Below are 27,692 nucleotides of genomic sequence, written 5' to 3' on the forward strand. Positions count from 1 at the left end.
ATGCGTCAATTGAAAAGCATCACGGGGGCATATGATGCCCAGCTTGATCTTCCACTGCTCGCACCATCTCCTAATGGGCCTGGTATAGCCAGAAGGTATCTCGATATGAAGACACTGTCCCAGATACTCACGTCTCCAATGCTCTAAAGCAAGGTTCTTCGATGGACCTCACCCTCACCTCACTACTAATGGAGACTGGCCTGAAACAACAATAAATCAATCATTAGTATGATAGCTATTTAAATAAAAAAATCAATATCATTATATAAAAAATATAATAATACCATTCGGACTTGCCTCATTCGAACCCGTCTCACTGGGACCTGCCAGTGCAGGACCTTCTAACGATGGAGCTAATGCGGTAGTGAAAATCGGTGAAGGTGCCTCAGCCTCCGGGGTAGACTGTGAATGCGAACGTCGTCGTCTGTCTCCTAGTGTCATACCTATAATTTTTATATATAAATGAATATAAATGAATATAAAAATAAAATTTAGATCATGATCCAAATTGGATCGAGGTTGAGATCTAGATTGAGATCTCGATTCGGATTGGGATCCAGATCAGGATCTGATCAGGATCTGAGTTAGGATCCGGAACATCCAATAATAAGATTAATACATTTCCAGAAAGCCCAATTATGGGACATCTAAAAGTCGATCTCGATCAAGATCCATTCTTGAACGAAAATCTATGGCTCAATACAATTTAACTGCCATCTATGAACATACATTCGAAGATAAATTTCTAATTTATCAAAAAAGAATAACTCTGTATTAAAATTTTTCATCAAAAATTTCAATAAAATTTTCTCTAAAATAGAAATACTTTTTATATTTAATTATAATAAGCAAAAGCAAACAAAACAACACATAAAATAATTAAATTATAATAAGCAACAGTAATGTGCATTGTGCTAGCGGAATAAAAAAATTATAAATTTCAGCAATAACACTAAAAATTTTATGCAATAAATATAAAATAAACTATAAGCAGTTGAGAAAGCCAAATAATATTGACATAAAATAATAACAACGAAATCTATTCTTGAGGACTCGATGGTTTTTTATTTTTTTTTAAATATTTTTTACCTAAAAATAATAAATATTTTTTTACATATTTTTTACCTAAAAATATTTTTTTTCTAAATATTTTTTCTTCTAAACAAGCTCCAGACTCAGCCTCCCACGGCCCCCGCTCCCACGGCACCGACGCTGTCACACACCTAGCACTGCTCGGACTTGGCCCTCACGACCCTCGCTCCCATGATGCTGGCACCGTCACACACCCCGCACCACCCAGACTCGACCCCCACGATCTCCGCTCCCAATGTGCCGATGTCGTCACACACCCCGCGCCACCCGAACTCGACCCCCATGACCCCCGCTCCCGTGGCGCCAACACCATCACACACCCCTCGTGAGCCACCCCTTATGGCACCACTGCCCTCTCCAACTCCACGCGACTCGGATGCCAACTCAAATTCTGATCAAATCCCAATCTGGATCTTAATCCGAATCGAGATCTCGATCCGAATCTCGATCTCGATCCAATTCAGATCCTGATCCAGATTTTATTTTTATTAATCAAATAATTAAATACTATTATTAATATTTTAGTTTTTTATTTTTTTAGTTTTTTTCACCTTTTTTTCTTTTTTCTTTTTTTTTTCTTTCTTCTTTTTTTTCCTTTTTTTCTTTTTCTTTTTTCTCCCTCGTTTCTCTCTTCCCTTCCTCCCTCCCCACCGTCACCCAACCCTCCCTGCTGCCGCCCCCTCCCCGACCCCATCTCCACTGACCGACCCCCTCCCCGGCCCCGACCCCATGCCCCCCCCGACCCCATCCCGCCTATGTTTCGCCCCCAAACCCTCCTCGTCGGTCGACCCCCTCCCCGGCCCCATCCCCCAGGCCCCATCCCGCCCCTCGACCCCATCCCACCCACGTTTCATCCCCAATCCCCTCTCTGTCGGCTGACCAGCTTCCCACCAGCCCATCACTGTCACCGTCGGTCGCCCCCTCCCCGGTCCCATCCCACCCCCGACCCCATCCCACCCCCCGACTGAAGGAACCAGATCTAGGGTTTCAGGGTTAGATCTTGAAACTTTTTCAAGATCAGACAGCGGAAGATTAAAATAAATTAAAATTTATCTTATAAAATCAGAAAATTTTAGATCTAAGATCCTATTATATGATTATTACATGGTATTAAATCAAAAATTAAAATATAAAGAGCAAGAATTACATGTTGATCATATCAACATGTTTCTATGCTACATCTAATATATGCAAAATATAATAGATCAGATCTATTACCTTGCAAGTTAGACGTTCTAACTTTGCTGATCCGAGCTTGAGGATGATGTTGCGAGCTACACACACTTCTGGCCTCTAGGAGTCATCTACACGAGCCTACGAATCACGATCAGAAGTCCTGGTCTAGGAAATCAGCACAGCATGCTAGTACTGTGCTGATCCTTCTTCGATGGTCGATCAGATGCCTCCTTCTTCTTGATTTGGACTCTTCCAAAAATGAAAAATAGAAAAGAAGTTTTAGATATGAGACACTCTTAGAAAACTCAAAGATGGAGGAAGGGAAGAGGTGAACACAGCAACCCTAGAAGAAGACCCTCTTCTTCTTCTCTTTATTCTAACCCAGACACATAGTTTTGTGTCTATTATATCTTCACACCCCTACACTCTTTCTCTTTGATTTTCACATGCCCCAAATGAATCTCAATGCTCTATAATCCATGAAAATATCAAGATAAAATTCATCTTAAATAATGAGATATGAAGAATCCTTGTCTAGGTCAAATACCTAGTCAAAGAAAATCCAAATAGGGCAAGACAAGGGTGCCCAACTCTTGGGTGCCCCTTCCTTCTTTTTCTGCCATGGACCACCAGAAAAGGATGCATAATATGTGCCATAAAAGTCACAAAAATCTCAAAAAAAATCTAGATAAAATCAGTACCATAAGGAAAGAGTTTTGGTTTCTAAAATTCTATCTCATAGAATTTAAAATCCAAACAAATTCCTACTTTGACTTGGTCCACAACCACATTTCATGTAAGAGAGAAAGAGAGAAAAGCTTTGGGCATGCGTGAAGGCATGGGAGAGAAGGTTTTGTCACACAAAATAAGAGAGAGTGGGCGTGGGGGGCTAAGGTGGTGCAAGGTGGAATCCTAGTCTTACTAGGATTCAATCTATGACTTGTTCAAATTTGGTTTCTCAAACCAAATCAAACCAAAATCAAATCAACCTAATTAAAATAGGTCTTAACCTAATTAAAAATTTAATTTAATCAAATTAAATTAGATTTAAATTTGATTTAATTTTTTAATCGAATTAAAAATTAGGTTGACCCAAGTCCTAATTGAACTAGGACTAGTTTTTCTTTATACTTGGCTTATCCAATAAACCAATTGGATTTGATTCAATCAAGCCCAAACCAAATCTAATTAAATCATATTCAATTAGACTTAATCTCAGCCCATTGACTTAATGAAATTAAGCCAATTAGCAATCGAATTGCTAATCGATCCTCCTACAACACTTGCACTAGGTTAAATATCAATTGTATTGATCGTTTAACCCTAGAATGATTCTTAATCGTTGATCAACCATCTGATCAGATCAAAACTCTAATGTGTGTGACCTCATAGATCCGAACCTAAGCTGGTAGTATAAGAATAAATTTTTATACCAATCAAAGTGACCATCTAGCAATGATACCCGATGGTCGGATAGGTCAAATTTGTAGAACAACATCCTTAGAATCCATGCAGATATAGTTTCCATATAATTCATCCCCTTGACCAAAATACTCATAGGACACCTCAGAGTTCAATTGTCAGCTCTGATTAGGTTGTCCACATTGTATTTCAAAATATCAAATCCATCTCATAGATTATCCTGGCCAAGATTTTGCTAAATTGAAATACAACGACTCATTCTTCTCCAACTCTTGGAGTGGTCAATCCCATCTTGATCACACTCCGACTTCACAAGTACTTGACTGTGCCCAGAAGTCTTCCATCACTAAATTAGAAATTCAATTAGTCCAGTACCAAAGCACAGTGAGTTGCTTGCAAGTCACTAAGGCGATCTCAGGTCTAAGGGACACTTATACATATATCCCATCTGAGACATTCTTGACAGCAGAATGCTCTAGAGTTGGTCATGTTCAATGATGATGTATCCTTATATCTCACCTGTATGCCATACCAGTGTCTCCAAACTCTTTGGTTAAGAAGACAACCAACCCATATGGCCTACAGTGACCTATGCTCGATAGAAGCTATCATCTTTATTAACAACCTATCATTTGGTCGTGAACAGTTTTAAGGACTAATCGATAAATCCTCTCTTTATCGAACCTAAATAGTCCTAAAGACTTCATCACAACAACCGAGTTCATTAGAAGATGAAAACTTATGATAAAAATACCAAAAATATATTTTATTTATTAACAAATCAATTACAATACAAGGTTGCTCAACCGTCAACAGGTTGACGTTTGGCTTTTGAGACATATTTTCCAACAACTCCCACTTGTCCTAAAGCCACTCGGCATAGTATCTAATACTCATCTTCGACTTGTGGTTATCAAACTCCTTTATCACCAGGGCTTTAGTGAAAGAGTCTGCTAGGTTCTCCTTTCCGTCGATCTTCTGAAGGTTGATGTCACCTCGATCCATAATCTCCCAAATTAGGTGGAAGCGGTGCAAAATGTGCTTCGTCCACTAGTGTGCTTTAGATTCCTTCGCCTGAGCAATGGCACCAGTGCTGTCGTAGTAGAGCAGGACTGGATCATCGATGGAGGGTGCTACTCCAAGCTCGGTGATGAATTTTCTCAGCCACACAGCTTCCTTCGTGGCATCCGATGCTGCGATGTACTCTGCCTCACAAATAAAGTTTGCCACAGTATGCTGCTTGGAACTCTTCCAGTAGATGGCTCCACCATTCAGAGTAAAGATATAACCCGACATGCTTCTACTGTCATCATGGTCAGATTGAAAGCTGGAGTCTGTGAACCCCATAAATTTCAGATCTAACTCGTCATAAATCAACTATTGGTCCTTAGTATTTCTCAAATACTTAAGAATGGCTTTAACCACCTTCCAGTGATTTTCTTCAGGATCAGATTAGTATCTACTCACTACTTCTAGTGAGTATGCCATATCTGGCCTTGTACATATCATAGCGTACATGATAGATCCCACGATCGAAGCATATGGGACTCTACTCATATGCTCTCTCTCTTCAGGAGTTGTCGGACAATCTTTCTTAGAGAGAGAAATTCCATGGCCTATCGGTAGATAGTCCTTCTTGAAATTCTCCATGCTGAACCTCTTCAGTACAGTGTCTATGTACGTAGACTGGGATAACCTAAGCATCCTTTTAGATCTATCCCTATAGATCTTCATCTCTAGGATGTAGGATGCTTCACCCAAGTCTTTTATAGAGAACTGTGATGACAACCAAACTTTTATTCCCTATAGTGCAGGGATGTCATTCTTGATTAAGAGAATACATCCACGTACAAGACAAGGAATACCACAACTGGACCATTTGCACATTTATAGATGCAGGGCTCTTTTCCATTCTTAACGAAGCCATATATTTTGATCACCTTATCAAAACACATGTTCCAACTCTAAGAAGCTTACTTCAATCCATAAATGGATCTCTAAAGCTTGCACACCTTGGACTCATCTGTAGATGTAAACCCCTCAGATTGTATCATATACATCTCTTTGGTCATCTCTCCATTTAGGAAAGCTATCTTTACATCCATTTGCCAGATCTCATAATCTAGATGGGCAGCTATTGCAAGCATTATTTGAATGGATTTGAGCATTGCCATAGGAGAGAACGTCTCATTATAGTCAATACCATAATGTTGATGATACCCCTTGGCAACCAGATGGGCTTTATAGGTCTCCATCTTTCCATCTATGCCCCTCTTCCTTTTGAAGATCCATTTACACCCAATGGGTTTAACCCCTTCAGGCGGGTCAACCAATATCCATACATCGTTGACCTTCATGAACTCCATTTTGGATTTCATGGCTTTAAGTCATTTCTCAAAATTAGATCTCTACATTGCATCCATATAGGTGATCGAATCCTCATCATTCTCATCGAGTTCGATGGGATCACCATCTCGAACCAAAAAACCATAGTATCTGTCCGACTGACATGGTACTCTATCGGATCACCTTAATGGAGTAGATACATTGGGCTTCAGATCTGATCTAATCAAATCCGACTCAGGTTCAGCTATTGGTGTCGGTCCTTCTACCTGTTGAACTTCATCAGGTTCAACCTTAAAGGCAATGGTTTCTTCACTAAGGAACTCCTTTTCTAAAAAGATTGCCTTAAGGCTGATGAACACCTTTTGTTCATCAACATGATAGAAAAAATATCCTTTGATCTTTTTGGGGTACCCTATGAATGTACATTTGTCAGACCTAGGTCTAAGTTTATCTGTAACTAATCGTTTGACATAGGCCGGGCACCTCCAGACCCTAAGGTGTGAAAGTGCTGGCTTACGCCCTATCCATATCTCATATGGAGTCTTAATTACAGACTTACTTGGAACCCTATTTAACAGATAACAGGTTGATTCGAGTGTATATCCCCAGAAGGATATCGTTAAGCTAGCAAAACCCATCATGGATCGGACCATATCTAACAAAGTCTGATTTCTCCTTTCAGACACACCATTATGCTGTGGTATTCCTGAAGGAGTCTATTGGGAGAGAATCCCATTCTCTCCTAGATATGTGAAAAACTCACCAGAAAGGTATTCCTCTCCTCGATCAAATCGAAGAGTTTTAATACTCTTCTCAGTTTATTTTTCTACTTCACTTCAGAATCATTTGAACATTTCAAATGAATCCGACTTATGTTTCATCAGATAGACATATTCATATCTGGATAGATCATCCATGAAAGTGATGAAGTAGAAATATCCACCTCTAGCACTTGTGCTCATGGGCCCGCATACATCAGTATGTACTAGGCCCAAGAGCTCAGTAGCTCTCTCATCTTTTTCAATAAAAGATGACTTGGTCATTTTACTAAGAAGACAGGACTCATAGGTTGGAAGTGATTCACAATCACTGACTTCAAAGATTTCCTCTTGGGTCAACCTATTTATCCTGTTCTTGTTTATATGACCTAGCCTATAGTGCCATAAGTAGATATCTGATGTACTATCTAATCTAGGGTGCTTACCAGTAGAATAGACTACGTTAACAGATTGTGATAATATATACACACCATTATTTAAATGTCTACAAAAAATAGTAACACCATTCATAATGATATTACAAACTTATTTCTTTATTAAAATTTCATAATCATTTTTGGCTAGAAGGCCTACAGAAATAATATTTAAAAAGAAACTAGGATAGAAATGACAATCATTATGAACAACGGTATGGGACTCAAATACAAGTTTCAAGATTCCTAATGCTAGAACTGGAACTGGTCTTCCATCTCCAACGTTCAGGAATCTCTCATCTTGTTCGAATTTTCTACTGACCTGCAACCCCTGCAATGAATTGCAAATATGGTAAGGGCTATCGGTATCCAATACCCAGTCAGTTATATCACAAATAGAGAAATTACAAGGAGTTATCATATAAATACTTTGCCCAGCAATAGCTTGCTTCTTTCTCTGCCTGTTCGGCTCTAGGAAAGCAACATACTGAGGACAGTTCCTCTTCCAGTGCCCTCACTTCTTGTAAAAGAAGTATTCAGTTTGACTCTTATCGGGCTTGATCTTTCTGGTCTGGCCCTACACTGATGTCCCAGCCTGAACTTGCACCTTCTTCACTTTTTTCTTCTTATTTTTCTTTCATTTCTTTAAGGGTCGAGAACCAGAAGACGAACCTCCCACTAAGTTCACCGACTCCTTTTGGAGTTGGTGATCCTTCTCAAAGTTCTGAAGCAACCCCAGTAACCCGTGGTAGTTTACTTCAGGCTTTGTCATTCTATAATGAGTGAGGAATGGGAGATAAGACTTGGGCAGCGAGTTCAGTATTGCATCTTTCCCAAGCTGCTTATGCAAGGGAAAGTCGAGCTTGCTCAAATACTCCATCAGCTCGATCATGTACAATACATGATCAGTGACAGAGGCACCATCCCGTATTTTGGCGTTGAAGATGGCACAACTAGTCTTGTGCCTCTCTACATCATCGGGTGTGCCAAAGGCATCCTCCAACACTTGAAGCATGTCCTTTGGCTGAGCTATCTTAAATCTGCAACTGAACTCGTTGCTCATGGCAGCCAGCATGATGCAGCGCACCGTGGTCTGATCACTGAGCCACTTCTGATAAGTGTCTCTGACTATTCCACGTGCATTGGCAGCTGGCTCCTCAGGTGCAGGATCTGTTATTACATATAGAATCCGTTCATGCTCCAAAACGATCGTCAACTTTCGGTATCAGCTATCGAAGTTGGGTCCCACCAAATTTTCATTGTCCAACAATGATCGGAGCGATAGGGAAGTGGCCATATCTGCACAAAGAAAAACCATAACCTAATTAGTAATTGATTCATTAAACCTAAAGATTTGGACTTTAATCAAAAGGTTTCTCTCACTATTTTATTCGAATTGGTAGCCTCTACCTCCAGTTCGAAAATTATCCTAATTTCTTAGTGGGTACTAGAATCCACTTAGACTGCACACAAGCCAAACTTTGGTTGGCCAACCCATGTACATCTAAGGGTAGGTTCATAATCAATTATTTCTCTAAATAATTTTTAGTAATTTTAATTTTGCCCCAGTCCTTAATCAGTAGGCTTTGGCCTCCACTAAAAAGGTCTGGTTAGGTCCAACCATTAATATGACCATACTTGGCCCATCTAGCCAATGAATGATTAGGCCCAACTTTGGTTGGCTAACCTAACCACCATTTAGAAAGATGCAGTCAAGAAATCATATTATGAATGATAATTCCATCAGCCGAAAAGCACCAGGCCTTTAGGCCTCCAATGATTATCCAACTGATGGACCCATTATCATCTACTTAATGGGAGGCTATGATCTAGTTATCATCATAACTATTTTATTTTAAGGACCTAATAATTTTAGAGGATTTAATTAATTTAGAAGAGGAGGTCAGATGAACCAGCTTATCATGATCCTTCCACTGGCTTCACCAAGTCAGCTTAAGGGAGACCATTTAAAAGGGCTGGTCTAAAAGCACCTAAATCAATCACACTGATTTACCTAGCTGACATGGGTCAGCTCGAATAGTCAAGTGATCCGATCAAAACATAATTTCACCAAGAGGCCAGTAAGTTCGATTGGTGGGAGGGTTCGCCAAAGCTTGCCTTAGACACCATCAGAAATGACTAGGTAAGCGAGCTGACAATTAAAAACCATCGGTCTGGTTTACCTTAGACACCAACTGGTTTAATTAGTTTCAATTAGATCAACCTAATAGTTCCTGCTAGACCGCTTAGCCAAGAATCAAATCCATTTGGTTCTGGTTAAAGATATGGACTTGACCAACTACAACTATTGTAATTGATCTAGAGAATCCTTGACCTAATCTAAGAAAATAATTGATTAGATTTAGTCAATTCTCTAATTAAGTCCATCTTTAATCTAACCTTAGGTCTAACCCAATTAATGGACCTAATTTCCACTAACCCATTAACCCAATGTGTTATGGTTTGTGTCTTAGGTTCTTCAATTCACAATCCTAAAACCTAATCAAACAACTTCTTAATTCTCAATTAAGTTTTGGGCTGAGTATTGGGATTCGGCTTTTCAAAAATAATTTTCATATTTGTAAAATATTTTTACAATATGGTTCTACCAACCAAGTTACATATTTGATTCATAATTAAAATGCAAGTGAAATAAGCATGAAACTACTTTAGATCTAATCTAAATAGGTTCATGTAATTGAAACAATTTCAACTTTAAACTGCGCAAATTTCTCAAACAAATATATGATGGTTCTTTGTGTGGAAATTATTAACAAAGAGATTTCAATTTAGGTTTAAATACTTTTTAAATCTAATAAATTATAAATTTAATCTAGATCACATCTAACAAATTTATGATCAAAGATAGATTTACACGAACTAGAACAATCTTTACACTCTAAGGGGTAAACCTTACAGCAGGACAACCTACAGTTCGTGATTGATCTAAAAATTTTAATTTTAGATTTAACAATCAGATTATAAATTAGATCTAATCTAAGAAATAATTTAAGTATGTATAAATAATCATGTAATAAACAATCTAGGCTCTGATACCAATTGAAGGAACCAGATCTAGGGTTTCAGGGTTAGATCTTAAAACTTTTTCAAGATCAAGCAGCGAAAGAGTAAAATAAATCAAAATTTATCTTATAAAATTAGAGAATCCCTATATCTAAGATCTTATTACATGATTATTACATGGTATTAAATCAAAAATTAAAATATAAAGATCAAGAACTACATGTTGATCATATCAACATGTTTCTATGCTACATCTAATGTATGCAAAATATAATAGATCAGATCTATTACCTTGCAAGTTAGACATTCTAACTTTGCTGATCCAGGTTTGAGGATGATGTTGTGAGCCACACATATGTCCGACCTCTAGGAGTCATCCACATGAGCCCACGAATCATGATCAGAAGTTCTGATCTAGAAAATCAGCACAGCATGCTAGTACTGTGCTGATCCTTCTTCGATGGTCGATCAGATGCCTCCTTCTTCTTGATTTGGACTCTTCCAAAGATGAGAAGTAAGAGAAAGAGTTTTAGATGTGAGACACTCTCAGAAAACTCACTGATGGAGGAAGGGAAGAGGTGAACACAGCAACCCTAGAAGAAGTCCCTCTTCTTCTTCTCTTTGCTCTAACCCAGACACATAGTTTTGTGTCTATTATATCTCTACATCCCTACACTCTTTCTCTTTGATTTTCACATGCCCCAAAGGTCTCTCAATGATCTATAATTTATAAAAATTTTAAAAAGAAATTCATCTTAAATAATGAGATATGAAAAATTCTTGTCTAGGTCAAATACCTAGTCAAGAAAAATCCAAACAGGGCAAGATAAGGGGTGCCCAACTCTTGGGTGCCCTCTCCTTTTTTTTCTACCATAGACCACCAGAAAAGGGTGCACAATATGTGCCATAAAATCCATAAAAATCTTAAAAAAAATCTGAATAAAATCAGTGCCATAAGGAAAGAGTTTTGTTTCCTAAAATTCTATCTTATAGAATTTGAAATCCAAACAAATTCCTACTTTCACTTGGTCCACAACCACATTCCATGTAAGAGAAAAAGAGAGAAAGATTTTGAGCATGCATGAAGGCCTGGGAGAGAAGGTTTTGTCACACAAAATAAGAGAGAGTGGGCATGGGGGGCTAAGGTGGCGCAAGGTGGAATCCTAGTCTTACTAGGATTCAATCTATGACATTCAAATTTGGTTTCTCAAACCAAATCAAACCAAAACCAAATCAACAAAATTAAAATAGATCTTAATCCAATTAAGAACTTAATTTAATCAGATTAAATTAGATTTAAATATGATTTAATTTTTTAATCGAATTAGAAATTAGGTTGACCCAAGTCCTAATTGAACTAGGACTAGTTTTTTCTTGCACTTGGCTTATCCAATAAATCAATTGGACTTGATCCAATCAAGCCCAAACTAAATCTAATTAAATCATATTCAATTAGACTTAATCTCAGCCTATTGGCTTAATCAAATTAAGCCAATTAGCAATCGAATTGCTAATCGATCCTCCTGCAACACTTGCACTGGGTTAAATGTCAATCGTATTGATCGTTTAACCCTAGAACGATTCTTAATCGTTGATCAACCATCCGATCGGATTGTGAACTCTAATGTGTGTGACCTCATAGGTCTGAGCTTAAGCTAGTAGCATAGAAATAAATTTTTATATCAATCAAAGTAACCATCTAGCAATGGTATCCGATGGTCGGATAGGTCGAATGTGTAGAACAACATCCTTAGAACCCATACGGATATTGTCATGCCCCCGATCCGAAAATGTGAATCGAGGGTCGCAGCAACCGCCGCATACTCATGAAGAACTCTCTCTATAAGCATGCAAGGCATCTCATCACGATATCAATGCATCGCAGCAGAATAAATTCAAATAATTATTATTCAACTGTAATTCAAGTAATTAAATCAAATGTCTTACATCCAATAAAATTTTTGCTAACAATAAAACAATAGATCTAAGTTTAATGAAGTTGACAATGTTAATCTCGCTTCTAAAAGCTCTGTCCCCATATTTCGTCCCACGCTCAAAATTAATTATCTGAGTCTGAAAAATAGAAAGAAAGGTAATGAGCTAGACAGCCCAGTAAGTAACAAGTATCTCTACCAGATATTTCAGATATTATATAATTTTCAAGAATAATACAGCAAATAAACATAAGAGTATATTTCATGCTGATTTAATATAAATCAAATATTTTCAAATATTCACATATAATATAATCATAAATCCGATTCGATTCAAAACACTCGTAACTCAACAGCCTTGACTATGACCAACGTTTAACCCCCATTGGCGGGGTCCACAGAATACCAGCGTACAACCCCCACTGGCAGGATCCACAAATACCAATGCACAACCTCCACTGGCAGGATCCACAAACACCAGCGCACAACCCCCACTGGCAGGGTCCACAAATACCAACGTATAATCCCCATTGGCGGAGCCCACTGAAACATAGTTAGGCCGAGAGCATAAATCCGATCTATATCAAAATACTTTGTACCACAATATATATCATAATCTTTCACTAAATATATGCATAAATCGATATACCATAACATTTCAAAAGCACTTTTCTTTAAAAACATAATTTCATAAATCATGCATAATTTCAGAGAATAATTATTTATTTTCAGAATAAATATGGAATATCTCGAGAAGATGATTCATTACTTACCTTTCACGGAGCACTGAACGGATAGATCGACTAACTTCTAGTAGATTCTTTCGCGCCTATTATCCAAAATTATATTTTTACATTAATTTAATTCAAAATTAAATCTAACAAATCCCAAAATTAAAATCTCGCTTAAAATCAGACTCGTCTCTAAACTCGATCAGAATCATCAGATGAAGCCTTCCCCTATGCTAAGCCTAGAAGGATAACTTTAGAGAGAGAAATCCATCAAGAGAGAGAAAAACAATCTAGAGAGAGAAAATTCTAGAGAGAGAAAGTAGAGAGAGAAAGTCCAATTCCAGAGAGAGAAAGTCAGGGTTCAGACTGAAAGAAGAGAGAGAAACTCTCTCTCTCATCAATTTCTTTTTTTTTAATTTATTTATTTATTTATTTACTTACTATATATATATAAATATATATATATATATATTTATTTTTATTATTATTATTATATTTTTTTTCTTTTCTTTTCTTTTCTTTTCTTTTCTTTTTCTTCTTTTCTTTTTCTTCTTTTTCTTTTTTTTTTTTTCTTTCCTTTTCTTTTTCTCTTTTTCCTTCTTTCTCTTTTCTTTTTCTTCTTTTTCTTTTTTCTTCTTTTTCTTCTTTTCTTCTTTTTTCTTGGTTCTTCCCATGCCGGAACAGGGGACGGTGTCTCCTCCTTGGCCGGGCCGTTCAGGCCACGGCCGCCACGGTGGAGGCCGGTGGCCGACGGGGGCCACTCCCCCGGTCACGGAGGAGCGTGGCCGGCGGTCAATTTTGATCGCCGGCGCCGGAAAAGTTCACGGGAAAGAGACCAAAAACAGAGTCTTTTTCCCCGATCGGAAATCGACGACGCTCGTCGCCGGCAGCCGCGCACAGGGCATGGGAGGAAGAGGAAGGAAGGGAGGAAAAGGAGGGAAGCTTACCTTAACCTCCGGTGACTTCGTCGGAGAGCAATCACGGCGAAGACAATGCGGTGTCCGCGGCTCTAATTCGAGGAAATCGGAGAGAAAGAGAGAGGGAAGAGGCCGATGGATTGATTCTAAAGAGAGGGGAGACCTTCTTATAGAGGGTCCTAGGATTTCGAGGGGTCCTAGGACTCCTAATGTGCTTGGGTCTCGCCGGAGAAGAAGACTCCTACCGGGAGTCTTCTTCCCGATTTTACTCTGTTTTTCTTCTCTTTTTTTTTTCATTTTGGTGGGCTGAATTAGGTTTTGGGCTATAACATTCTTCACCCCTAAAAAGAAATTTCGTCCTCGAAATTTTTCATACCTGTCACCATTGTATTGGAAGCCTGTGGATTCTGTTGAGAAAGCGCATAAACTCTTCCCTGATTTTTAGAAACCTGTCCACCACCCTTATGTTGTCCTTCATGAGTTTTTTGGCCAACTTGATTTTCAGTATTTAGCGGGCAGCTAGCAATTTTATGATCTTTCTGACCACATTTGAAACAAGCACCGATATTCCAATAGCAATCCTTGTCTGCATGATTTTTGCCACATCTGGAGCACGGCTCACCATCAATCTGTTGAGTCTTGTTGTCTACTGCTTCCTTAGCTGATCTTTTGATATTTTTATTATTCTGCCCTTATGTATCATTTGATTGTGTTCTCTTTCTTTGCCTTCTTTCCCTTTCCATGCGTTCTTCATTGACTTCCCTTTCAATTATCAGTGCTTTATTTACCACATCTGCATAAGTTGTCAATTCACATGGAACCACTTGTTTTCGAATCTCAGTTCTCAGTCCCATCTCAAACTTGTGAACACGTTCTTGCTCACCATCCACTAATCTCGAAGCAAATTTTGCTAACTCTGTAAATTTTACTTCATATTCAGTCACACTCATACCCTTTTGCTTCAAATAAATAAACTCTTGCTCTTTCTGGATCCTTATACTCCGAGGAAAATACTGATCATAGAATGCAATCCGAAATCTTTCCCAGGTAAGTATTTCACCATCTTGTTCATGCTTGCGCTGTAGTCGCTGACACCAGTTGTATGCTTCTCCTTGTAGTAAATAAGCTGCATATCGAATCTTTTCTTCATCAAGATACTCTTGGACAGCGAAGGCCTTCTCCATCTCCATTATCCAGTTATCAGCTTCCAAAGGTTCAGTAGTCCCCTTGAAAGCTGGAGGAGCAAGCTTTTTAAATTCTGAAATGTTGTTCCGTTGTACTGGTTGCTCTCCATGTTGTGGTGGTGGATGCTGATGTTGTTGTGTATCTCATTGTATCTGTTGTTGTTCAAACATTTGCTGCTGTATTTGTTGTTGTGCTTGTACCATCCTGATTAGGGTCTGCATTAACTGAGCCATATCTGGTTTCCTGACGTGCTCTCGAAGCACTCCCATTAGGATCTACGACTCCCTCCTCCTGAGGGGTGCCACTGATCAGATGGGGAGTGCTACCATCCCGTGGTTGTGATGTCTCTCTTGAAATTTCTTGAGTAGTTCTTGTCATTCTACGGGGAGGCATGGTAACCTTGTAGTGGTAAAATCTTATTAGATTTATTTATCTATTTGTTAGGATGGTTTATTATGATGCTCATACTCTAACGTCCCAATATTCTTAATGTTTACCCACCTACACTCATACTATGTCAAATTCTAGGTGTCATAATTTATCCACTTATGCTCTGATACCATATTAATTGTCACGCCCCCGACCTGAAATTGTGAATCGAGGGTCGCAGCAACCACCGCATACTCATGAAGAACTCTCTCCATAAGCATGCAAGGCATCTCATCACGATATCAATGCATCGCAGCGGAATAAATTCAAATAATTATTATTCAAATGTAATTCAAGTAATTAAATCAAATGTCTTACATCCAATAAAATTTTTGCTAACAATAAAACAATAGATCTAAGTTTAATGAAGTTGACAATGTTAATCTCGCTTCTAAAAGCTCTGTCCCCATATTTCGTCCCACGCTCGAAATTAATTATCTGAGTCTGAAAAATAGAAAGAAAGGTAATGAGCTAGACAGCCCAGTAAGTAACAAGTATCTCTACCAGATATTTCAGATATTATATAATTTTCAAGAATAATACTGCAAATAAACATAAGAGTATATTTCATGCTGATTTAATATAAATCAAATATTTTTAAATATTCATATATAATATAATCATAAATCTGATTCGATTCAAAACACTCGTAACTCAACAGCCTTGACTATGACCAACGTTTAACCCCCATTGGCGGGGTCCACAGAATACCAGTGCACAACCCCCACTGGCAGGGTCCACAAATACCAGCGCACAACGCCCACTGGCAGGGTCCACAAACACCAGCGCACAACCCCCACTGGCAGGGTCCACAAATACCAACGTATAATCCCCATTGGTGGGGCCCACTGAAACATAGTTAGGCCGAGAGCATAAATCCGATCTATATCAAAACACTTTGTACCACAATATATATCATAATCTTTTACTAAATATGTGCATAAATCGATATACCATAACATTTCAAAAGCACTTTTCTTTAAAAACATAATTTCATAAATCATGCATAATTTCAGAGAATAATTATTTATTTTCAGAATAAATATGGAATATCTCGAGAAGATGATTCATTACTTACCTTTCACGGAGCACTGAACGGATAGATTGACTAACTTCTAGTAGATTCTTCCGCGCCTATTATCCAAAATTATATTTTTACATTAATTTAATTCAAAATTAAATCTAACAAATCCCAAAATTAAAATCTTGCTTAAAATCAGACTCGTCTCTAAACTTGATCAAAATCATCAGATGAAGCCTTCCCCTATGCTAATCCTAGAAGGATAACTTTAGAGAGAGAAATCCATCAAGAGAGAGAAAAACAATCTAGAGAGAGAAAATTCTAGAGAGAGAAAGTAGAGAGAGAAAGTCCAATTCCAGAGAGAGAAAGTCAGGGTTCAGACTGAAAGAAGAGAGAGAAACTCTCTCTCTCATCAATTTCTTTTTTTTTAATTTATTTATTTATTTATTTACTTACTTATATATATATATAAATATATATATATATATATATATTTATTTTTATTACTATTATTATATTTTTTTTCTTTTCTTTTCTTTTCTTTTCTTTTCTTTTTCTTCTTTTCTTTTTCTTCTTTTTCTTTTTTTTTTTTCTTTCCTTTTCTTTTTCTCTTTTTCCTTCTTTCTCTTTTCTTTTTCTTCTTTTTCTTTTTTCTTCTTTTTCTTCTTTTCTTCTTTTTTCATGGTTCTTCCCGTGCTGGAACAGGGGACGGTGTCTCCTCCTTGGCTGGGCCGTTCAGGCCACGGCCGCCACAGCGGAGGCCAGCGGCCGACGGGGGCCACTCCCCCGGTCACGGAGGAGCGTGGCCGGCGGTCAATTTTGATCGCCGGCGTCGGAAAAGTTCACGGGAAAGAGACCAAAAATAGAGTCTTTTTCCCCGACCGAAAATCGGCGACGCTCGTCGCCGGCAGCCGCGCACAGGGCATGGGAGGAAGAGGAAGGAAGGGAGGAAAAGGAGGGAAGCTTACCTTGACCTCCGGTGACTTCGTCGGAGAGCAATCACGGCGAAGACAAGGCGGTGTTCGCGGCTCTAATTCGAGGAAATCAGAGAGAAAGAGAGAGGGAAGAGGCCGATGGATCGATTCTAAAGAGAGGGGAGACCTTCTTATAGAGGGTCCTAGGATTTCGAGGGGTCCTAGGACTCCTAATGTGCTTGGGTCTCGCCAGAGAAGAAGACTCCTACCGGGAGTCTTCTTCCCGGTTTTACTCTATTTTTCTTCTCTTTTTTTTTTTTCATTTTGGTGGGCTGAATTAGGTTTTGGGCTATAACAGATATAGTTTCCATATGATTCATCCCCTTGACCAAAATGCTCATAGGACACCTCAGAGTTCAACTGTCAACTCTGATCAGGTTGTCCACATTGTATTTCAAAATATTAAATCCATCTAATGGATTATCCTGGCCAAGGTTTTGCTAAATTGAAATATAGCGACTCATTCTTCTCCAACTCTTGGAGTGGTCAGTCCCATCTTGATCACACTCTAACTTCGCAAGTACTTGATTGTGCCCAGAAGCCTTCCATCACTGAATTAGAAATTCAGTTAGTCCAGTACCAAAGCACAGTGAGTTGCTTGCAAGTCACTGAGGCGATCTCAAGTCTAAGGGACACTTATACCTATATCCCATCAGAGACATTCTCGACAGTAGAATGCTTTAGAGTTGGTCATATTCAATAATGATGTACCCTTACATCTCATCTATATGCCATACCAGTGTCTTCAAACTCTTTGGTTAAGAGGACAACCAACCCATATGGCCTACAGCGACCAATGCTCGATAAAAGCTGTCGTCCTTATTAATAACCTATCATTTGGTCGTGAACAATTTTAAGGACTCATCGATAAATCCTCTCTTTATTGAACCTAAATAGTCCTAAGGACTTCATCACAACAATGGAGTTCATTAAAAGATGAAAACTTGTGATGAAAATATCAAAAATATATTTTATTTATTAACAAATCAATTACAATATAAGGTTGCTGAACCGTCAACAGGTTAACGATTGGTTTTTGGGACATATTTTCCAACACCGACCCCATCCTGCCCCTGTTTTGCCCCCGACCCCCTCCCTACCGGCCGACCACCTCCCTACCGGCCGACCCCCTCCCCAGCCCTATGGCATCGTTGGCCGCCCATGCCCCCCCTGAATAGCTCCAACCCCGGTGGCCCGATCAACACAAAAAAAAAGGATTGGAACCTTACCTCCGACGGACGGCGAATGGTGGGCGGCGTAGACGGCAGCGGTGACGGTGGAGAGGGGCTCGCCAATGAGAAGAGAGGGGGGGCAGAGCACGGAGAGAGGAGAGCTCAGGGAGAGGGAGAGAGGAAAGCTTAAGGAGAGAGAGAGGAGAGGTGAGAGGGGAGAAGGGGGGAAGAGAGTTTCGCGTGAAATGATGTTGACTTGACGTGCATTGAAAGAATCATTATTAGTGACAAAAATTTAATTTCTATCGCTAATAATTCTGTTAAACAACAAAAAAATTTCTCACTAAAAATTTTTTCTCTCTAAATAAATTATTTACGATGAAAAAACTTTTCATCATTAATTATGTTATTAGTAATGAAAATTTAATTTTCATCACTAATAATTTCCATCAAAAATTTTCTCGCTAAAAAAAATTATTTGTGATGAAAATAAAATTGTCGCTAATAATTTTTGCCAAAATTTTCCCCATGAAAAAAAATTTTTCTCTTAAAATATTATTTACGATGAAAACTAAAAATTTCATCATTAATTAGCTTATTAGCAATGGAAATTAAATTTTCATCATGAATAATTCTCACAAAAAAAAAAATTCTCCACTAAAAAAATCTTCCCTCTAAAAAAATTATTTGCGATGAAAAAAAATTCATCATCAATAAAATTATTAGCAACAAAAATTAGATTTTTGTTGCCATTAATTCTCCAAAAAAATAAGAATTCCCCATTAAAAAAATTTTTCCTCTTAAAAAATTTTGCAAAAAAAATTATTGGTGATGAAAACTAAATTTTCATCATTAATAATCTTATTAGCAATGTAAATATAGTTTTCAACAAAATAATTTCTATAAAAAAAATTTCTTCAATAACAATTTCATAAAAAAATAATTTTAGATTTTTCTCACCAAGTAAATTTTCTATCCAAAAAATTTAACAACAAAAAGTGACATTAAAAAAATATTTATGATGAAAAATAAAATTAATTTTCTTTAATCTAAAAAATTTTTGGCCCAATTTTTTTTTTCAAAATAATTTCATCAAAAAATTAATTTTTTATTAATAAAAAATTTTATATAAATAGTTAATTTGTGATTTTTTTAAAAATAATTACATACATAAAAAAGCAGCTTGGCTATCCTTTGTAATGCATACTTTTGTGGATCTAAAATATATTAAAGAGCCTAGTTGATGTTCATATGGTTTTGTTAGGGTTGATCAATTAAGTGGCTTAAAAATTTAGTGATATTTTTCATATGATTAAAAACTATGGTCGACATAAGGATTTGTAATCCGATAGAATTTGATTTGTATCTTTACAGCAATACTAGTATAAAGATAATATTTTTTTGATATTTTTTTTTCATTATTTTATTTTTTCAGGTTAGGAGGGGCTTATTTGCATAATCTAGTTTTATCTAGTTTTTAAAATATTTTTTATCAATTTATCTATATTTTGTTTCCATTCAGGGGATTAGCAGACCAACACATTATCATATACTATTGGATGATAACCATTTTTCTGCTGATACATTACAGATGTTAACTAACAATCTTAGTTATACATGACTTAAAAATTTTGATCATGTTCTTATGTTTTGACAAATATCTTGTTTGGATCAACTTTTAGGTGATCTGCTGGCCTTTGTTTCTATATAGAGTCTAATCTTTTTGATGGAGGATCGACATCAATTGGTAGTTTCAGCGATCAGATTGCTGTGGTGCATCATCTGCCGTAGATTAAGGATAGCATTCAAGAAGTTACATTTTTCTGTTAAAGATATTATAGGATTTTATTATCACAAGGGATTGTTGGCCAAATTATTTTGGGATGGTTTAGAAGTAAATGACACAATTTAGTCCATCGAATAGTTGATAAAATTTTATTCTTTATATAGTTGGAAGTTGATATTTTCTCTGAATCAAATTCTTTGCATTTGATTTTCTAAGGTGGTTTGCTCTTTGATTTATAGACGGTTGATTCGGTTGTAGGTGAAGAATTTTATTACATCATCCGATAAAGTCTAGGTACTGGGATAATGATTTTTTCAGTGTCGAAAGTTATTTTTTTAAATTTTTAATTTTTTTAATTATTAACGATGAAATTATTTCATCATAAATAATGAAGTATTTATGATAGAAACTCATTTTCTATCACAAATAATCAATTATTTATGATATTTTTGCTATTTCATCATAAATAATCTATAATTTTTATATTTTTTATATTTTTTATTTTTACATAATATTGTAAATAAAAATATTTTCATCATAAATAATTGACTATTTATGATAGAAAATAAGTTTTTATCATAAATACTAAGTTATTTATGACATAATATTTTCATCACAAATAATCTATAATTTTTATATTTTTTAAATTTATCATTTTTTTAAAAATATTGATGATGAAAATATTTTTACCATAAATAATGGACTATTTATGATGCAAAATAATTTTTTTATCATAAATATTATATTATTTATGATGTAATATTTTCATCATAAATAATTTATAATTTTATATTTTTTAAATTTTTTATTTTTTTAAAATATATAAGATGAAATTATTTTTGTCACAAATAATGGACTATTTATGATGAAAAATAATTTTTCATCACAAACACTATATTATTTACAATATAATATTTTCATCATAAATTATCTATAATTTTTATATTTTTTAAATTTTTTATTTTTTTTAAAATATTAGCAATAAAAATATTTTTATCATAAATAATTATTATTTATGATGAAAATAATTTTTTATCATAAATACTAAATTATTTAAAATGAAATATTTTCATCACAAGTAATCTATAATTTTTATATTTTTTTAATTTTTTATTATTTTAGAATTATTGATGATGAAAATATTTTCATCATAAATAATTGACTATTTATGATGAAAAATAAGTTTACATTGCAAATACTAAGTTATTTAAGACATAATATTTTCATCACAAATAATCTATAATTTTTATATTTTTTAAATTTATTATTTTTTAAAAATATTAACAATAAAAATATTTTTATTGTGAATAAAGGACTATTTATAATGCAAAATAATTTTTCATCACAAACACTATATTATTTATGATGTAATATTTTTTTCATAAATAATTTATAATTTTTATATTTTTTTATTTTTTTAAAATATTGATAATGAAAGTATTTTTTATCATAAATAATTGATTATTTATGTTGAAAAATAATTTTTTATTGAAAATGTTGTATTATTTATGATGCAATATTTTCATTATAAATTATCTATAATTTTTATAATTTTTATATTTCTTATTTTTTTAAAAATATTTATGATGAAAATATTTTTATCATAAATAATTCACTATTTATGATGAAAATTAAGTTTTCATTACAAACACTAAGTTATTTATGATGCAATATTTTCATCATAAATAATCTATATTTTTTATATTTTTTAAATTTATTATTTTTTAAAAAATATTGGTGATAAAAATATTTTCATCATAAATAATGGACTATTTATGATGCAAAATAGTTTTTCATCATAAATACTAAATTATTTATGATGAAATATTTTCATCATAAATAATCTATAATTTTTTTATTTTTTAAATTTTTTATTTTTTTAAAAATATTGATAATGAAAATATTTTCATCATAAATAATCAATTATTTATGATAAAAAATAATTTTCTATCATAAAAATTATATTATTTATGATGTAATATTTTCATCACAAATAATGTATAATTTTTATATTTTTTAATTTTTTTATTTTTTAAAAAATATTGGTGATAAAAATTTTTCATCATAAATAATTTAGCATTTATGATGAAAAATAATTTTCATTGCAAATGATCAATTATTTATGACATAATGTTTTTGTTGTAAATAATCTATAATTTTTGAGTTTTTAATATTTTTTTAAATATTAGCGATGAAAACTTTCATCATAAATAATTGGTATTTGTGATGAAAAATACTATTTATCATAAATACTCTATTATTTACGATGTAATATTTTCATCATAAATAATATGTAATTTTTAAATTTTAAATTTTTTTATTTTTTTCAAATATTAGTGCCAAAAAATTTTCATTGTAAATAATTGAATATTTGTGATGGAAAAAGCTTTTCATCACAAATACTCAATAATTTCTCCACTTATGTGGGAACCATTATTGTGAATTAAGATAATTTCAAAGTCCACCTTTAATCCTCTATTAGACTCCTTTGCATGAGAATCCAATGGCCCTAAAAGGATTGGAGTCTAATCTTCACCAATCTCAAAATAGTATTTTTTTAACCACTTATTTTCTAGAGCTAACTAACTCATAATATAATAATGCTATTAACTATTCTTTGCATAAAAAATAGCCCTTCTTGTTTGGGGTTCTAATAGAAATTTTGTTAATGAACCTCTTCTTTTTTTAGGGCTTGGGGTTAGATACCAAATTATTCTCATCTTTCTCTATAAAAATAGTGCATGCTGAAAATGAGAAAAAAAAAGAATAGTATATATATATATATATATATATATATATATTAATTACAAAACTAGCAACTTTGATGATAAAAAAATTATTAATTTTATTAAAATTTTAAAATTAATATTAAGAGAAATGTGCCAAATTTGTTCCAATAAATTTTTCTCTGATAAAGGACCAAATGATTTTTTGTTCCATTAGGCTCCTTTGAATAAGAATCCAACGGTTTTTGGCCGTAGCACAACTATAGTATAATCAACATCGATTTCAAAGTACAGAAAATATTCTATAGGCCACCAAATCAGTATCTTTTAAACTTTACCAAAAAAATAAAATGAAATAAAAGTTTAGTATCTTTAACCACTTATTTTTCGGAGTTGATCACTCCAATGAGATAACAAGGCTATTAATTATCTTCCCATAAAAAATAGCCCTTCCTTTACCGAGTTGGGCTGGGAATTTGATGAACGAGTGTCTTCTTCCTTGTCTAGGACTCGGACTTAGAGACCGGATTACTCTCAGCTTCTCTATATGAATCTGCCCTCCAACCCATCCATCTTCCCATAGCCTTCTTTTTCTCCTCACGCAAACCTTTGTGCGAAAGGAAGGAAAAAAAAAAAATTGTTTTGTGGTACAAGGTTGCGAGCACGTCGCGGTAGCTGGCCATCACCGGCGCTGGGATACCGACATAAAGCTAGAGAAGAAGGCATGGATCCTCCTGGGCCGGTCGTGCACCGTCATTGATGTCTCGCCAATGAACTACAGGTTCGAGGTGCAGGCGGTGAGCGCCGAGAAGCTCCCCTCCATCGTCTCTGCTGTGTTCACCATCGGCCCTCATGTCGACGACCACGAGAGCCTCATAAGATACGCCTGGCTCATCTCCACCCATGACCAGCTCTCCAACCACGTCAACGACCTTGTCCAGGAAGGCGAGACCCACGTCCTCGCTGCATCCATGACCATGGAGGAGATCTCCAGGGGGACAAGTCCTTCAAACAAGAAGAGTTTGAGAAGGTCTGGATGGAGCGGAATCAGTTCGGCCTTTTAATCTATAACGCTCACGTGGAGCAGCTCGTCGATGTGAGCCGGCATGAGTTCTTCAAAGCATCGCCGGTCTTAAGAGCCTTATGAAGACAACCCCGTGATCCAAGCTCATAACATTGCCGATCTCTTGAGCGGAAATATTCAAAACTCCATCGCCGCCGGCATTTCTGATCCCAAAATATCAAAGAAGGTACATCTGGGGAGAATCATTTTGCTGATTCAGTTGGTAAGATCAGACATTTTAAATTTTGCATGTTATTGTGTGTCAGCTTTAAACTGAATAATTCCAAACACTCTATATTATATAAAAAATAATTTTAATTTTTTTTTCTTCTTCTTTAGACCCTCAACAGTAAATTTTAATTCAACCCTCAAAAATCTTAATTCACATATATTCAGATTTGGATTCCAAGATACAATCTTCAGGTCTCATTATAGAGAAAATATTGAGTGTTTGGAGTTATTCAATTTAAAACTGACACGTAATAACCAGCAAAGTTTGAAATGCCTAATTTTATCAACTAAATCAGCAGAACAGTTCTTCCCAGATGTGCCTTCTTTAATATTTTGGGATCAGAAACTCCGGCGATAGTGGAGTTTTGAATATTTCCGCTCAAGAGATGCACAATGTTACGAGCTCATCTCGGTTTTAAGGCTCTTAAAACTGTTGATTATGAGATGTAGGTAGTAAACCTTTGCTGCATATTCCCTCCATCAGTCTATGGTCCTTAGATGAATGATTCTTTGAATTGTTCTCAAGTTACAATAATTATACTTTATTATTTAGAGGTCTTATTGTTCACGAAGGTAGTAAAGTTTTGTCATGATATCTTTTAAGAAGCAGCCTTATAAATTCATTTTCTATTCAAGTCAATGATAGATGTTATTGTAAAGGTCTTATCATTAATTCTTTAGTCTGCTATGAACTTTTTTAAATACCAAAAAAAATCATATTAATAATCTTTTCTTTGCTTCAATATATTTTTAAGTAGAAGATCCTAAATCTTTTTGTCACCCTAATTTTCTTATATCTTTTCCTAATTCTCAATTACTATTCCCCCAAAAACTAAAACTCTGGCTTCTGTCCATATATCCTAGTTAGTCTTAGATCTATTTTAAATCAATCATGGTTCTTTAAATTTTAGATAGGATTCTAATCTAAGTTCAGCTATTAATGCAACAAACCAAAGCCTAATTTTCATGGGCCTTCACCACTGGAGCTAATTTTGTTTAAGCAGGCACTAAATGATTAGGATTTGTGATTTACAAATTTTTAACTATGTTTTCTATCCCATCAATTCATAGAAAAAGTGGGAATGTGACATCAAGGGAATGGATTGAGTTTATTTAGGGGATACATAATTATCTAGGAAACTTAGGCAGCGCTTGTGTAGGAAGGGAATTTGTTTGTTTATATTTGCTTTATTATTTCAAGTAATTACAAGCATCATTTTGCTTCATCGAGCAAATTGACTCACAAAAGCAAAAAAAATATACAGATTCTCAATATATAAAGATGACTTTCCGTAGCTACTCTCAACAGACTTTATTAATGTACAAAGTTATCCTCCCTTGGTTATGTCGGATAATTGGTTTATTTAGTAAATAGATATGCTTTTGTAACAAAGTTATCTCAAGTTTCCTAGCTTAATCCCTCCATAACATGTTCTACTTAAGCAGCTAAGACCTTTTGCCGGGAACATATAAAAAAATATATTGTTATCATAGAATTTCAAAAGAATTGTTAATCCCTGATTATATTTCTTTTCTAAATTAGACTTTTTTTCATGAGTTAAACATGTTTTCAAAGGTCTCCTGCAATATGTCTTTCAAGATAAGATTTAATATTTTTATGACTGGTTATTGTAACTATCTTTCATAGGAAATCCATCACCTAGAAGAGCAAGAATAATTTTTTGTCATGTGGTCATGTTATTTGAATTAACCATTAAAAATAAGTGATAGCTTTTGCTATATAAGTTTCACACCTGTCAGTATACTTTCAAACAATGCCATACAATTTGCATATCGACTCACTAATATTAACTAACTAGCTTTTTATTTTGAAGAGAAGAAGTTTTGGTCATGGTATCTTGTTATTTAATTAACTAATCCTAACTAGCTTTCATTTGGAGGAGCAGAAGAAGGTTGTAGTCATGTTGTCTTGTTATTTAAGTAGTTAATTAACTATTAAACATAAGCGATAGCTTCTGCTCTAGAAATTAGTTTCCGATCTGATAGGACATTTTCAAAAAATGCAATGCAATTTGTATATTGATTGATTAAACTTTCTTTCATTACATGAATCAGCAAGAATGTTCATTTAGATTTACTTCCACACCACACCTAGCTCTTCTCTTCTTGATGTGGGGTCTGCGTTCAATTCAAGTCCCACACATCAAGGAATTTTGTTGAATGTTGTGGCTTATTAGCCTTCAGGCTCCCTTCATTACCTTTGTTGTTTGAGCAAAAGAAAGGATAAGTTTTTGAAAATATAGACTATTAAAACATATTTTTTGAATTACCAAATATTTTCAATTATAGGTTTAAGTAGCCAATTGGGAGCTGTATAATTAAGAAGCAGAAGATTGCTAAAGCTGCACTTTATGGGAAAGAGAAGGAAGTAGAGGGATGTCAGACCATAGCTGAAGTAGAATTTTTTGCATGCCAGCAATAAGCTAATGGAGAGTTGTATGCAAAGAAAAAGAAGACCGAGAGGATGTTTGCCCTCACAGAGGCCCAACGATTTTACCTTCGCAAGCTCTTTGAATCCCTTGAAGGAAATTATGCTGCTCTGAAAGACTATCTCCTAATCAGTAATGGGACCTACGTTAATATCCAAGGATCAATGCTAAGACTGTGAAGGGGACTCTAGCCAAAGATTAGTGTTTGGACAAATGGTGGTGAGACCATTGATAGGGGCTAGAGCAGGAGGTGGCCGGAGTGTACCGCATGCTACCACCTCTATTCGAGATAGTTCAAGAGCGAATAGAAATGCTACCACCACCATGGATGGGCCAGCTCACCAACTAATCTGGCAACTAACTCAGGAACTTATGATAGAAAGAAATGCTTAGATCGAAGGTTGATAGGACTTGCTTTTTCATTTCTCAAAGAGTATAGTTGGTAGGACTACTTTCTTTGTTCTTGAGCTTATTCTTGGTTTGTTGCATGTTTGAGACAATATCAATTTCTATTTAATAGTTCATGGTAGACTTGCAAAAGTCATCTACATTACTGCATTACTATAAAAGCCAAGACTGGATATATACTCTTGTGGAAAATGCTCCTCATGTGGATTCAAAGAAACTATGGGTAGATAGGAGACTATTGTGTAGACATTATCCTGCACTAGGGCTCCAAATGGTTTTCTATTATTTTTATCAACCATTTCTCATGTCTTTTAATTTAATCTCATGAATGCTCTAGATTTATATTCTCAGGAATTGATTTAACATCTAAAATGTTGTTTTCTCAGGAAGCACTTAACTATGCATTGTTTCAT

The 27,692-nt window shown here is 35.2% G+C and overlaps 1 pseudogene; it reads left to right on the plus strand.

Moving 5' to 3' along the window:
- LOC105032499 (flotillin-like protein 3) lies at nt 1–27,220 on the plus strand (annotated as a pseudogene).
- Nucleotides 27,221–27,692: the final 472 nt, after the last annotated feature.

This window comes from Elaeis guineensis, chromosome 7 (assembly GCF_000442705.2).
Source record: "Elaeis guineensis isolate ETL-2024a chromosome 7, EG11, whole genome shotgun sequence".
Classification (NCBI taxonomy): Eukaryota; Viridiplantae; Streptophyta; class Magnoliopsida; order Arecales; family Arecaceae; genus Elaeis; species Elaeis guineensis.